General features: G+C 40.7%; 1 protein-coding gene across 1 annotated transcript in view; it reads left to right on the forward strand.

Annotated features, from left to right (window-relative positions):
• The first annotated feature begins 8136 nt into the window (after window positions 1–8136).
• Window positions 8137–15854, forward strand: part of flrt1a (fibronectin leucine rich transmembrane protein 1a) — a 33867-nt gene continuing 26149 nt past the window's right edge. The window contains exon 1 of the mRNA XM_026328667.1: window positions 8137–8689. The gene's annotated coding sequence lies outside the window, so the exon portion shown is untranslated. The remainder of the gene's footprint in view (window positions 8690–15854) is intronic.

Genomic DNA, 15854 nt, shown 5'->3' on the forward strand with positions numbered 1-15854 from the left:
TTAGTGATACTGCCTAAAGAGTTATTATACCCAGCTGTCTAAAAAATTATCCTGAGCCTTTTTAATGAAACTATACATTTCTAGTTTTAAGGCTTTACATCTTTAGTAAAAACAAATGTGCTTTAGTGCCACAAACATTTTGCTGACAGTATAAAACATACTGGGCAATGGCAGCCTCATGTTATATTGCTGTGGGAACAATGGCTAACCTCTCTATCGTTTGTCATTATTAATTTAATTTAAAAAGTCCAGTTAGCAAAGTCAACATTGTGCACAGTATCAGCAAAAAAAGGTGTTTACTGTAAATGCTCAGGTATAAAAAGGGGAACGTCTGTCCCTGATGACCTTTCTGATCCTGTTAAGATTTTGGCAAATGTTGCAGTGGGCAGGACAGATGTGAAAGATTTGTCAGAAAATGAACAACTGGGCTGCTCTCACAGCTTGGCGTGAAGCCACTTACTGCACCAGGGAGCTGGACGCAGCTCTGACCTCTGTGCAGACTCTGAGGCTTTTCTGCTTCCTTCTGCCATAAAAACCATTTTATGTAGGTTAGTAGAAATAAAGGACTGTATTGCACTCTTGACTCCCAGCCCGCATGCAGAACAGATTGCTGGAGCAATAGATGCTGTCGCTTTCTCCCGTTCATGGCACACGCTGGAAAAGTGAGGGTTGTCAGTGACACTGAAACTATTCCCTCAAATGAAGCAGTTTTAAAGGTGCTAATATTTCAATCACCTGCAACCCAGGACTCATTTTTACTGTTTCTGCTGTAAATGTGCCCTCTTTCTCTCAGGGTAACCAATAATTTATATTGGTTGTTATTGTGACCACTTTCATGATTTCTTTTGCCAAACATTACTTCATTCACACACTGTACAAATAACCTTGATAGTTCTCTGCTTTTGCTTTCTTTTAGTCCAAAGGCCAGAAAATAGAAATAAGGCACCGAAGTTAATGAACAATAAACTAAAATAAAAAGTAAAAATATATTTGCTTTTGACAAAAGTATTTTTTTTAACTTAATCTCTAATTACTAGATTTGTACATCTTTAGCAAATGAATGTTTGGTGTTTTCACTTTTGTGTGAGAGAATAGTTGATGTAGATATTTCCATCTGTGCGTTTCAGATATTTTTTTGATTTTTTTGTTTGCTCATCACAAGTTACAAGAGTTCAGGGTGATATCTGAGAAAACTTTTCCATCAGCCATAGGCCTCAATACTTTCAGTTTTTAATGACATAAAACAGAAAATCAACTCTTCCCTGATGGCGACTCAATTGATAAATTACTTACATTTTTGTCAGATTTGAACTAATTCACTTTTATTCTTGAATCAGTTGTTTTAGTACTACCACCACCACATTATCTGCACCAGTACATAGTAGAAACTGTAAACACTGGCTTTACTTTTGAACTTTTAACAACCAATCACTGGTAACCGGATAAAATCCTCAGTGACTGTCAGACCTGGCACTGGTGCAGTGGGCCCTGGGTCCTCCTGGGACAGGACAATGCTGGGCCTCATGTGGATAGAGGGTGTAGGCAGTTCCTGGCTGATGAAGGCATTGATGACATTAACTGGCCCTCATGTTCCCCTGACCTAAATCCAACTGAACACCTATGTGACATTCTGTCTCAGCACATCCACCACCAAGTACTATCACAGACTGTCCAGGAGCTCACTGATGCCCTGATCCAGGACTGGGACTCACCGGCAAGCTGACTCACCAGGAGACTGTCTAGATGTTGCTTGGAGTGTGTACAGGCAGGCAGGGGCCATATACATTTCTGAGTCATATTCTGAGTTGCAGTGATGAAGTTGATGCAATGTATGATAGAAAAGATTTTTCAACTTGAATAATATTATTTTGTTCATAAAGATATAATGGGTGATTTAAGTGATTCCCTTTTGTTTGTGTAGTTCATATGTGTAAAAAGTATTGTGTGGGATACTCTCCTCTCTTTGCTGTTTCATGCTGTGGTGCAGACAGTACTGTTTATACCCCCCACTAATATTATGTATCTGTGGTGATTTTGTCTCTGTTCCCAGCCTCCAGTATTTCTGTCCCATATGCTGTGGGACAGAGAAAGGCAGCCCAGTGGTGTGGAAAATTAGATCATTAATTGGGAATCATCAACAAGGTATCTTTGATAAGTAATTTAACAAGCCTGAGGGGGATGAGCCTTATGCTGAGAATTACTCACCCGCTATGGTGTATTAATGGATAAGGCTGGTGATATTGTGTGTGTGTGGTTTTTTTTCTGTCAAATCCCATGAACAAAATAAAACCAACAATCTGTTAGTCTAATTCTCTCTATAATATACTTCTCCATTTTGTCTGTGGCAAACAGTCCAAAGCCAACACATTCCTGTAGATCTAACTCTTTTAAAAAGTCACAGGCAATACTGTATTTAATTTGAGCAATCCATTTATGGATTTAGTCTTTTCATAGCATTTGTTGAAAACAAAATTAAGAATCTTAAAACCAGACTTATTCCTGCTAAAGACTCTCCTACATGTGTTGACGCTGCGCCCAAACACCTTAATCCTGAATTGCTCTTACCCTTCCTTTCACTTCCCTCCACTCATCTGGCTGTGCCAACCTGCTCTGTGCCAAGAAAGCCTTTGCAAGGTCCAAGTGATGGCTGCCATGCAGATTTAAGAATGTAAATATTTGGTTGTATCTCGTTGTTTCCTGGGGGAAAATGCCACTCTGACGCATAATAACCAGAGCACTGACTCTTGACAGTAACCCCCCCCACTGCAAATTGAAGGAGTCCGGCGTGACAGTAATTCCCCTCCCCTGACAACACCGGCAGGAAAGGAGTATTTAGGGAAGAAGGGCAAATGAGGACAGATGTAATGAACGAGACCGACATCACTTTTATAAATATAATTAAATTATACACAAGGACAAACAAAATCGACTGAGGTGTTAGGATTTATTAGTTAGCAGGCCATGTCACTTGAGTGGAACTTGACAGCTGCTTCTGGTTTAGTTGAGTGCTCTGATTCAGTTCATCTAGTCAAAATGACTGTTATCATGTTGTAATGGATCACTAACCTTTGCAGTGCGGTTAGATGGTTTGTTGATTGCATGAATAGAAAAGGCAGGAGATTCAAGTCTAAAACCAACATTTTAACTCTTTGCTCAGCTCTGTCAATGCTTCTTTTCAATGTATTTCCTATTCTTCTAGTTTCTGCCGACTGACAAGGTTTACCCACCGACTGCTTACTTTATGTGTCTATTAAGGGAAAATGTAGCCAGATGATTGGTTTGAACAGCATGTGAATGACAGACAGGAAAACTGCATTTATAGTTTGATGCTCTATAGAAAAGTGATATGGCTGGAAAGCTGACGTTGTTACAGTTCTCACAAAACCCATTTATTTTCATGAATGTAAAATTTCCAGTGGTTATTAGGACTCCTTTGAACATTACATGCTTGAGTTTTATCTGATCGTTTAAAATTGGATAATGCGACAGGTAGGGAAATAGCAACTTTCACTTCTTTAATCTTTATATTGTAGCAATTCTGAATATGTAAATGTGTATAGGATGAAGAAAGGTTTGAGCCATTTAGTAAAACTGCTTGTGATATGGCTCACTGCCGCAAGCTTCCCAGACTCTACACTAAATTTATTATCCACAAACTATTCTGTGATTGTGTTTTATGAGGTACTTGCATCAGGTCTTGAGGGGGGTTTGTGGAAATTGACTGCAATGATTTATACCTGTTCTTTTTTTATCGAATTTCTGAGTTCATCTAAAAGGCTGTTAAGAAAAATTAGAAACGCAATATGCAAAACCTTGTTTCATCATCTTCGATTTAAATCTTGGACACAAAGATTCATCCTACTCAATCTCTACAGTTTTTATGGGCTTCTGTAAAATGAGTCTAGTGTTCCTGTTCAGTATCACCAATATGTTCAGGAACCGATCGACTTCAGTCATGTCGTTTTTCATCAGATGAACAAAGTTTTAGAACTGAAGTCTCCACAAAGTTCTTTAATGTAATGTGCAGAAATTAGTGTGTTTGTTTTATTAGATTCAATTTCTAAATATTCATGTGCAATAAATCATTCAAATGGGGAAAAGATTTTAATGGCAAATATTATATATAAAAAACAGACTTGGTGTCCTTCCTGTGCAGAGTCTGCAGATTCTCCCAGTGTCCATGTGGGTTTCCTCCTCCCACAGTCCAAACACATGCAGGTTAGGTTGACTGGTGACTCTAACTTACCCATAGGTGTGAATGTGAGTGTTCTTCTGTCTCTGTTTAACAGCCCTGTGATGGACAAGCTCTGCATGGTGTTGCCCAGTGTCAGCTGGGATCAGCTCCAGCCACCACACAGCCCTCTGCAGGATAAGCAGTGTAGCTGATGGATGGATCAGTGTTCACCTCTCCCATGTCTCTTCCTGGGTTCTCCTCTCCATGTTGACAGGTTTATTAGTTAGGCACAAAAATCTGTTTAATACACACACACACACCAGATGAGCTGACTCCTTGACTAATAATGTGATATGTTGCTGTTGACACATGCGACCCATGGTGCATTTCATTTGCTGAAGTGCAGGATTATTTCAATACAGAACCTGACTTGTTTGTGTGTCTGCTCTTTGATTAGCACCTGGTGCTGGTGACAGACCCAGGGCTCTATCCAGCATCACATCAGGCTTTCGTTCGTGGAGTCAGCTTCATGTGCTTCATCATTTTTTTCTGTTTTCACCTAAAATCTAAGAACCTCATGTCCACTTGACTACAGTCCTCTCTCTAAGGCACCCCCACTTGGCTGTGTGTATCCTCTCTCTGCCTCTTGCACTCAGAAATCCTTGTTTCTTTAATTAGTGTTCCTCTAATAAAAATGATCATTCTTGCTACACAGGAAGATTTGTTATATTCATCATTGGGCCCTGGTGGCTTTGACTCTGTCATTACTAACGGCCTTATTCATGCTGAGCTCTAGTGGTGGCCTTCCAGGACTTTAAGCTTATTCTAGCATTATTCTGAATGCAATTTAGAGTAATGCTGGAATCAGTAGCCATTCTATCCATTCTAACTTTTTCCTTTCTCAAATTACTGTCAAAAGCTGCATCCAATGCTGCGGATGGAGATGCATGTTTCCACAGCGAGCAGCTGCAGTTGTTTTCCTATGTTGTTTTTCTTGGGTAGCTTGACATAAGTTGTTTGGTGTGGTCATTAAGGTGAGTATCTTCTCTCAAGTGGTTTCCTAAAAGTCAATAACAACCACTGTAGCTGTTGTGAAGTGAAAGTATGAATGTAATCAATGTGAGTTTTCGCACCAGTGTTCACTCTCTATTTGTGTTAATCCACAACCAAAACAGGCTGAGACCTGTTTACAAGAAGGGACGTGTAACACAGTGGTAAAGGTGAATCATTACCCATCACTGTGCTGATTAAATGAGAGTAAAGACAGCCTAAACCACCCGTCACTCCTTCATGGTCCATAGTTTACAGCCTGCCCTGATATGAATATCACTGTGGGCTGTCTGCTGAGTGGTTTTGAAAAAGAACAGGATGAAAATGATAACCCAACAGCAGCGCTGCAAATGATTTTCAGCTACAAATAAAGCGGCCATGAACATCTTTTTTTATTTGCCTTCCTTCCATAGAGAAATCTAAAACCCACCACCGACTGCAGTAAAACCGCCGGTGATGGCTATCATGTGAGCGGACGCCTTGTGGTGCCAGTTGTGCTCAACTCCGTTCTGTAATATATTGCCTATATGCTACTTCTCCCCTCATTCTCACTATCTGCTTCTTTCATTTTCCCACTGGGTGGAGGAGCTATAAATTAAAGTGGGGAATTACTGCTAACTGTTGGAATAAATTAAGGCGCTTTTGCGTCTGTAAACACTGTCTGACTCCATAATTACACTCCACTCCCACTGAGATGCCATGGAAAGGGAGGATAAGGAAAGAACTGCAGCATAGATGGAGAGCAGTGGCAGTGGGAGGCAGAAAAGATGAACAAAATGTCACAAAGGGGGTCCAGGCACTCCTACAGGCAGGGGGGAAAGGTGACTTTGAACCTCATGGTCTCAGTATCGTTCATTACCTCTTAATGACATCAAGCAAAATACTGCAAACTAATTCTAAAATACTGCAAAGCTTTTCTAAGGAGTTACAGGTTGCTACCTCAGTCCAGTTTGTTAGGCATGCTTTGTCGAAAAGTTGGGAAAATGTTTGAGCCCTTGGACCTGGTGCATTTTCATTTCCAGAAAAATGTGAAAAACATTTAACCTCTCACACAATCTGCGGTCTAATTACAATATGGCCATGGTAATGGCTAATCACATTTAGCAGAATAATAGCTAATTGGACAGACTGAGAGGCACTTTATCACAAAAGATTGTAAAAGTGTAACAATAGCCAGATAGAGCAACATCATCAGCCTGAGCATTTAACAGATCACAGTTAGGCTGGATTATGAGAACCAGGCAAATTTCATTAACACCTCTGAAAATGTTCACTCTCCTGCAGCCGTGCATCAGCGGACAGCGAGCTACGCACCCAAACAAGGTTTTTGACATTAGCCACTATACAACAAAACACACCAGCATGCACATAATGGCAGATAGCCCCTCTGATAGTGTGGTATGCTACTTGTGTTGTACTAAGTGCAACACTTACTTGTTGTGCGTCTAAGAAATGTGCAGCTCAGCGCTGATGTCACACAGATTTTTGAGGGGCATGCAACCTTCCACATGTAACTAACAGCTGCCAGCGTGCCTCCCCACTCACACACCAAAACATGAAAATCACCAGTGGAATCATGGCAGACGAATTAAAATGTTTAGTGGCTCTTTGGTGCACATCATTCAGATTAGGAACTGTATAGGCTGAACGTTCCCATGCGTGCAGGCGGTGGCTGTGACGAGACAAAGCTGATACAACACTGCTCCAACAGGTTCGGTTTAGTTTACAGACCTCCACGATTTCTGTCAGGCATAATCTCTCAGTGAGAGGAGCCGCACTTGGTAACTTACTCCCAACATCCTGTCACCTCCTCTGTCTGATCAAATGGCTAAAGGTTAGGTTCACACTGAAACACTCTGATGTTACAGTAATTGTTTCCCTGAGAAACACTGACAGAGCTGAAGAGCAGAAAATTGCATCAAATGCACTGCCAGAGTCTATGATGGCATGGAAAACTATGAGTAACTGCACTTTACATTTTTCAAGGTCCTGCTGAATCATTACTGTGATAAGCTGATGCTCTCCCTTGCAGGAGCCACGGATCTTTGCTTACACCTTTGTCTTATATGTATAAAAATTTGCTTTTGAACAAAAATCACAACCTGGCTTTTCATAGAGCATGTTGGATGGGCATGACACAGACCAAATCAGTAGAAGCATCACGTTTTGTGCTTATGTAGGTAGGGAAAGAGGGACTGAGGCTGTGCCACGTGTAATCACCCCAGCTGATTTCTGCAAAGCTCTCAAGCTGACAAGTATTGGGTTTTGATGCACAGCTGAAATGTAAGCAGCTGGTCTGGGCTCAGCCCCACCGGTGGGATTCACAACACTCAGTCCTCACACGGCTCGCTGTGGGAGGAACCGGTCCAAATCACTCTGGGGACTGTAGCAGATGTCCAACTAATTTGAGGACTGCTTTGAAAACACTCTCTGTCAAGGCTCTGGACTATCATTGCCATGATTGGACAGAATCATAACCTGTCCAACATGCTGCACTGAGCTGCGAGGAGCTTTAATTAGAACACACACACACACACACACACACACACACACACACACACACACACACTGAAACCAACTAGAGCAATGTGATATTAGACAAAAATACTGTGCAGGTTTGTTCAGGGCAGGAGACTTCTCTTAAAGATAGATAGAAAGTTGAATGTTAATTTCAACACTGGCGTGAACGAATCATTTTATTGCATTTGATTTTTTTGCACAAGTTCACAAAACAGTCAAAATGAACAGCTGAGTGAAATGGAGCCAGAGACAGAGAGAAGGGGGTGGAGGCACATTTGGGAACTATGCGCCGTACAGCTCGCTCTTATCCAAAGGACATATAGAGGAAAGGTTTTCACAAATGTGTTCCAGCCTCCTCCTCGTCCTGCAATCCGCTCCATCCTTCTCGCCTCAGTCCTTCTCTCCTCTTTTCCAGCCTCAGTCTGCAGATTGGGGATTTTCCCCCCCTTCTCTCTTTGAGCAAATAAAACACGTTTCAGCGTCTCAGGAGCAATTTATTCAGTGCAAATAGACAGAGCTGGGAGCCAACATATTTCCAAAGGTTCGCGATGAGCAAGTATGGACCGGTCCGGCGACTAATTACCATAAAAAAGCGCACAAGTTCGGCAGCGAGTCAGACACGTTTTATTTCTCCGTATTACCATGTAGCCAGTGCCGCAGCGGGGAGATAATCGGGCGGAGGGAGCAGTTACAGAGAGGAGACAGAAGAGAGGGGGAGAGAGGAGCTGGCAGCACATGATCGCACAGGCTACCCAGTCACTGATCAACTGGAGCATTCATAATTGCGCTGGCGACAACATATGGGAATACAACAAGGCGAGACTGTGGTCACACCTGGTTCTGGAGGACACCGGTGCACCCGTGCGGGGACACGGCGGCCAAATCCGAGGGACCCTGCATCAAACAGAGCCGAGAGAGAAAGCGTGGCACCCGAAGCACCATCCGGTAGGTGAGCCTTGATTGATGTGCACGGACTGCCAATATGCTTTTCATCATCCGATCTGGCAAAACGCTCTGCTCATCGAGGTTTTACGCGCGTTATAGCCCAACAAGTAGGCTGTTTGAGATTTTTTGATCTTGTGTTTATGGCACGGTTCAAGAGACAATTAGGTCTGTCTGAGAAACAATACAATCGACTCTTTGCAAATGCCAAACCACTTGATTGAGGATGCGGGTTTCAGTGAATAGCTGGCAGTCAGATATTCAGGCTGTAAGCAGCGGATTCTGGTTCGAAGGCCCAGTCCGGATATAAATTCAAACAAAGGAGAAGACACATCACAAAATATACGGGGATTAGACATTTATTAGCGCATGTCTCCATGGCAGGAATTGAAGCCGCACATTGTAAGTTTATAACTACAATATATCCAACATGGACCTATTTGCAGGTGTAATTTGTATTTAATGGACAACATCAGTCTGTTATTAAGCGTCAGGTGTTTACATCCTAAATAACCAGCATTGTGATTTGTAGGTGAGTGACGCTGACCCTCAATCCCTCCACCATTAGTAGGTTTCCACTGACTTGTCTGACAAAGACCTGTGGACAGACTTTCTGCTTATATCACTCCTGCTCCTGCTGCAGCGCCTTCCTCAATGAAATGCACATTATATTGTCATTAGAGAGAACCACATGTAATTAGGACAAGACGCAGCAAATTTAAACAAGTAAATAGAAACGCTGTGATTCATACTAACAGGGAAATTGCTCATATAGCTGTAGATTGGTAATATGATGTAGAAAAACAAAACATCAAACATTTAGATCCTTTTGCAGCATCTTGCTATGTGTCATAATTTGCACCTCTTCCATGTAGATGTTTTGCCCATGCCACTGGCCTCCACGAAAACCACATTTCAGGCATAATTCTCTGAACATGGGAGGATTTGGGGCAATGATGTTGACTTCAAGTACTTAACCTAACCCAGCCACATTTCCACTGCAGCTCAGTGAATAATCTCAAGTGCTGTATATCAGAATGAAGGTAGATTTGGCGTGAGTAACCTTTTGCAAAAGCCCAGAGGGGCACTTCATAGAGGTGAAACAAAACGGTGATGCAGACTCATATGAATTAGGAACTGCAGAGGCTTGAGATCCGCCTGCTGCAATAACTTATCTAACCTGTGCCCATGGCACACAGGTGACAGACAAACAGATGGCATCTCCGAAGGAATTCATCTGAAACTTGGAAGAGATATTCTTGGATGGGCTACCCTCTGACTTGCTGGCACCGAGGCCTGTGTCTGGCAGTAATGATGGCAGTCATGGTGAATGGACTCACTGATTACATCGCTCCATCTTCCCACCCCCACCCACCAAATAAATAGATACATAAATAAGTAGGCGCACTCCAAAATCATTCTAGGTGCACTGTAGCTCTAGTTGCACTCTTGCAGAGGGTTACTGAATTGATTTGCATGGTTTCATCATACATCAAAAGATATGCAAGCAATTGAGATTTGCAGTTGGATGACCAGCTCAGGAACAATGCAGCCTCTTCCAGCACCATTAGATATCATATCATTAACATGGTTTTAAATAGTGGACCGGTAGTGGAGACTTTGTACTTTAAGGGCCTTTGTCTGGCGTTTTTTATAATCACTTTATTGATTTGAAATGCTGGAAGGTTTCATTTGTAGATCACAGCAGTGCTGGATTTGTCTGTGCTGCTGCTGTTGTGCTTCACTTCTTTAACAGTGTATCCATGTTACCAGTTACAGTACAAACATTTCTCTGGCTGCACTACTGATCTGCCTTCTTAATTACTTTATTGTATTACGGGAAAACATTTAAAGTCTGTATATAGTGTCAGATGATTTATGTAAGCAGCTATGTAATATGCAGGATAATGTATAGGGAGTCATTCATTATTGCATTTCGCCTTAGGGCTTACTTTCAGTAATGCCAGCTCTTTGTAAATGGGCCTTACTTGGCAACCTGTAGCAAATCAGGGACTCAGCTTTTTGGTGCCAGAGTTAAGCCACTCCCAAATCATTATTAGTCATTTCAATTGGCTGTGAATGCAACGTAATATTCCTCCATGACATCTGACCTATTGATGTTATAGACATTTGACTATTTTATTTTGTCATTGGACAGATTAGTTGTAAATCCGTCACATGCTGTAACATCAGCATGACATTTGCATATAGAAATCTTACAACAGTCTAACAGATCACCTGTACTTCATAATATTTTTTTCTTTGTAATCATCATGAATTGCTGAGTGTTGCCACAAAACAACCGAAATAAGACAGGCGACGCAGTTTCAGCCCAGTCAAGTTAACTGCCCTCAGCTACAGCACTTTTTGCTCACACTGGGAATATGTGAACTTCTTGTCTATAAAACATAACAGCATAGCCATTATATTCATGACAGCACAGTCATTATAGGGAATGACAGCCTTCCCGCTACCCATTGTTGCTGTTACAGTTAAAAACATTGATGGTTTGCACAGATGTTGGGCAGTAGGTGGAAACCTGTCAGAACACACTGGAGGTGGACTGAGAAACAGGATTCAAACGGCTCAAAAAAATAAATTCTGATTGATTTTGATGGAAATCACCTATACTCACTATTGACTTGTGGTATTACTTGCAAGGTAGGTCATTCCAAGAAGTCCCCCTGTGTGTTATTTTCACCACAGTGAGGATAACAATGCTGATTAAGGAAATGTTTGAGTGCTACTCAATAAGAAAATGGAAAATGTTTGAGCACATATTTAAAAGATAGGTATAAACATGAAATGCCTGTGATCAAATACAGTAAACAGCTACGTTTATCTGGTGAAACAGTACAGGTGACAAATTTCATCCTCTTTTAGAAATGTAATTTCTATGGACATGCAGTAGTTTTAAGGAATGGATCATAATTAAATACATCATAGTTAAAATGCATTTTGCCTCCATTGTGTTGCTGTTTCAATGAAAGCCATTTTTGAGCCACTTGCCATTTGTAGCTCCAGGAACAGGAACACTGTCCCTCTCTTCTCCAGTGAAAGCATTAGAGGGGAGGAAGGGAAGGAAAGGCGGTGAAGGGAGGGCTTTCTGGAACCAGTGTGGCCTTCAGTGTTGGTACCCTTGCCACAGGCCTGCGCTGAGCTGGACAGCCTCTATCTTTGGCCATGACCGCAAATTAATTAGCTGTACATTTGCAGGGTAAACAGCACGTTGAACTACTGCTGACAAATCTGAGGTTCACTGGACCAGTCAGCTGGCTGGGAGACAAGAGAGGGGCAGCTTGTGACAGGATGTGTTCTACCTCCAGTTAAATGAGCAAGGGCATATTCATAGCCCAGTCCTAGCACCATCTCCAGCTCATAACATCCATCTTTCTGTTTTTCATGTCGTAAATTCTAGTATTCTGGTAATAAATACATGTTAACTCAATTTACATGTAAATTATGGTATTGCATCATCTTCTTTGTGTGACTTTTTGAGCGGCCATTAGTGTATTTCATTGACAAAGAGTTGGCAACACTGTCTTTCATGGATTTATCCAGACATTTATTGTAAACTTCCTGCCATCCTGTGCAGCAGACGCCTGAGTTTTATGAGCTCTATTTATTTGGCAGAGCAGGAATGGCGATATCAGCACATACTCTCCAAACCCAAATCTTTCCAAGACAAATAAAATACAAATGGACACAAAAACATTTCAAATTGTTCTCTAATTGCTGTTGATTGTTGTAATGTGGACTGCATATTAGCAAGAAGTATTCACTATATCAGTTTTGAATAATAATTCATAAAAATAGTGGTTTTGGTAAAAAATAAAAACAAAATATTCCAGCAGCTTCCTAAAGTGGACATTCAGAGCAGAGTGTGCAAGCACTTATGACACGATGTTCATCAGTGCAGATGCAGCTTTTGAATCAACAGTTTCATAATAAAAATATTCCCCACAGTCAGTTATAGCACACAGAAAAACACAAGCCATCTTTATTTTAACATTCTCATTCAATGCCTAATGTGTGTTGATAAACAGGAAATCAGTTCATTAAGATGGCAGCGTGAACAGCGGGAGCGCCAAGCTTCTCAATGTATTAAGAGCCCTAGCCAGACAATGAAATGTCAAACATCTGAAGGTGGACACCCTCACGTTAGTACCACAGGTTTGTGCTTTTCTTGTGTTGGCTTTGTTTTTTCATTTTAAATGGTTCTGGCTCAGGCCTATACTCACAGAATGGGCACAGAGCTTTGTTTGTTTGTTCTATTTAGCCTAAATCCAATAATAGTTTATAAATGATATGGAAATTTTCAAAAGTGCGTCTACTGAATCATAAAAAAACGGAACCCAGTTGAGTTGATCTGTTTAAGACCCATATACTATTACAGTACTATTCTTAATATAGCTCTGTCAACACTGTGGTCCAGTTGAGTAACTAACAATGACCTGAAAATACTATACCATGTTATTAAATATCAATTTAAAATATTTATATAGGCTAGTAACTTATGATTTTGTTGTTGCTGCATACCCAACAATATATTAGTTTAGTAACTGTCATATGATATAATATTAAATTGTTTGTTAGTTATTCAACATAATAAAAAAAGCATAGGATTCTGCCCAATACAGATATATAAGGTAAAGGTGATAATAAATGAGTAGTAATAATAGTTAAAAGTAATGGATAAACACTTGGAATATTTAGCTAAAAGTAATGGATATAAGGTTGAACAATTTCTACCGTCATCCTGTAATACAGATGAACACATGGGGCATGTTGGCAGGTGAAGACGTACCTGAGCTCATCTTGCAGATCTGTGGCTATAAAAGATGAAGCAACAGCGTTGACTCTAACAGCCAGCCCTACATTAGATATACACGCTGATGATCAAATATCAGGCTTTTGTGAATATGCAAAAGAAGAAGTCAGGTTTTGGTTTGCATTCTAAAATCAAATCTAAGCCTGTGCAGGTGCAAAGATGAGAGACTGACAATTTTATGATATCACTAAAAAGACCAGACAGGAACTGCTCTTCCTCCCCTGCTATGCTTCAGTCTCGCTGTGTGTGCAGTGCATATCTTTGGCTGATTACATCAGCTGTGATGCTGATGTAACCATTTACTGTGGTTTCAGGGTAAGGAAACCTAGCTTCCTGCATTAATTGTGTTTTTTGAATAGTGTGTAGGCTATAAAATAAAATTTATCTATGTCCCAGTTTTTTCTTTTTTAACCAGAAAGCTGGTTTAAGGCCATGAGCAGCAGAAATGCTTTTCTTCCACTGTACATCGCAGAATGACCAGTTCACCCAGAGATGAAAGCCATGTGCGGATAAAAGCCATGTGAGGATGTGGGGTCACCATTGCACTGACATTGTCCAATATCTGAATTTACTTTACAAAGTGGCATCCTAGTGGCCCTGAAGTGAATGGTGAATAACAATGGTTGCAGAAACAGACATCAATAGCTTGGAGCTGCTTGTGAGAGGGTAGTGAGCTGGAATAAAATCACAATTTGTCTGTCTCAAAAAAGCCTGTGTTGCTCTACCACAGACAATATTATTTCCTGCTTTATACATTACATTGGCACGTTGAGAGGCTGAAAAAGCAAACTACACCCTCTCTCAATTTTCATTTGTCCTTCATTTTCCTAACAGGATGTGGCTACGCAGGTGCAGGAGATATAATGTTGAAAATGTATGCAGTAATAAAAATCTAACCTTGAGCCTTATTGTCTGAGCACCGTTTTCCCATTGGAAATATGTTTTATGACACGTGAACCTGATTTAATGTGTCCAACACACACCGGCTTCTTTTAAGCAAGATGTAGTTAATAACTTTATACATCATGAAGCTCAACTGCTGCAAGAAAATACTGTCTATTTACAGCAAGTACTCCAACATCAATGCTCTCATAGCCTTGAAAAAATGTCCATTCAAACCTGTGCATGTACATGCTGAGTGGATTTGTGTTGCTAATGTCGTTACTGTAATATCTTGAACTCTAAAGCAAAGCTTACATGCTGCTAACTATTATTTGCATGAATACATTTGAAAGTTACCAGTGTTCTTATTTTAAAAACAGAGACATTTAAAAGGCTGAGACCTTTCACATCTAAAACTATAGCCAGCACTTACAGTAATGATGGTTTGCCTTTATTATGTTAACACTCTGAATGAGACATAAAGGATGATTTTCTGAGGCCCAATATTGACATTTAAAGACACTAACACGTTTAAATCCAGCTAAGACACTGCCTTGTCTTTTAATGATTTACTGATCTCTTGTTTTAAGACTCAGTTTGCCTTGTTAGTAAGAGAGCGTATGTGACAGTTGTTGACAAAAATATATCCACAAATTAAAAAAAAAAAAAAAAAAGTTAAGAATTGTCCAAGCTACAGGGCACTGCTCAGTAAGAGCCAAAGTCTTAAATATTAATGTTTCCCATGAGGTGGAATATGAGCAAGTTGTATCATGCCCAGTCACACAACAGGCTTCAAGAAATCTATTAATCTGTAAATCTGTTGTAGAGCACAGAATTCAAAGTACCTTCAAGTCATACACAATGTACAGTGTGTGCCGACAGACAGGATTTTCAGCCCAAACCCCTGCACACACGCTGCTGATGCTTCGAGTAACTAAGCTGAGGTTCTCTTTGTGCAGCGTTGTGACTATACGGTCGGTTGACTGATGGTCCCAAAGCCAAAAGTCACAACATCAGATTTTATACAGTGTGTTGTCAGTGCAGCAGGGTCCATTAGGGGTGTGCAGCAGTCTTCATTTGTCATATAAGAGTAGAAAAGCTTTTCTTCCAAATGGACTGTTTGTTTTTCTGCTGTTTACCTGTAATTGTAGTTTACATGCGGTTGGATGGTAATGGGCACAGTAAACCTACAAAAACCTGGATGATCAGAATGACTCCATTTGCATGGAGCCTGTGTGGTCTGCTTGGATGCACGGCCAAATGTTGCACCAAAAAGACATATTTCCTGTCACATTTTTCCCTTATACTGATGAATTTGTGTTTTCATCACATTTTGAAATTTTTTTTTTAATCACAGGAATAATAAGTTGGGGCCTCCATAACTGGAGAGAAAAAATGAACCTATACCCAAAAGGTTGTCTGTTTTTGTGTTCAGGCTAAAATATGCCTGTTTTT

Source organism: Mastacembelus armatus, chromosome 14 (assembly GCF_900324485.2).
Source record: "Mastacembelus armatus chromosome 14, fMasArm1.2, whole genome shotgun sequence".
NCBI classification, from domain to species: domain Eukaryota; kingdom Metazoa; phylum Chordata; class Actinopteri; order Synbranchiformes; family Mastacembelidae; genus Mastacembelus; species Mastacembelus armatus.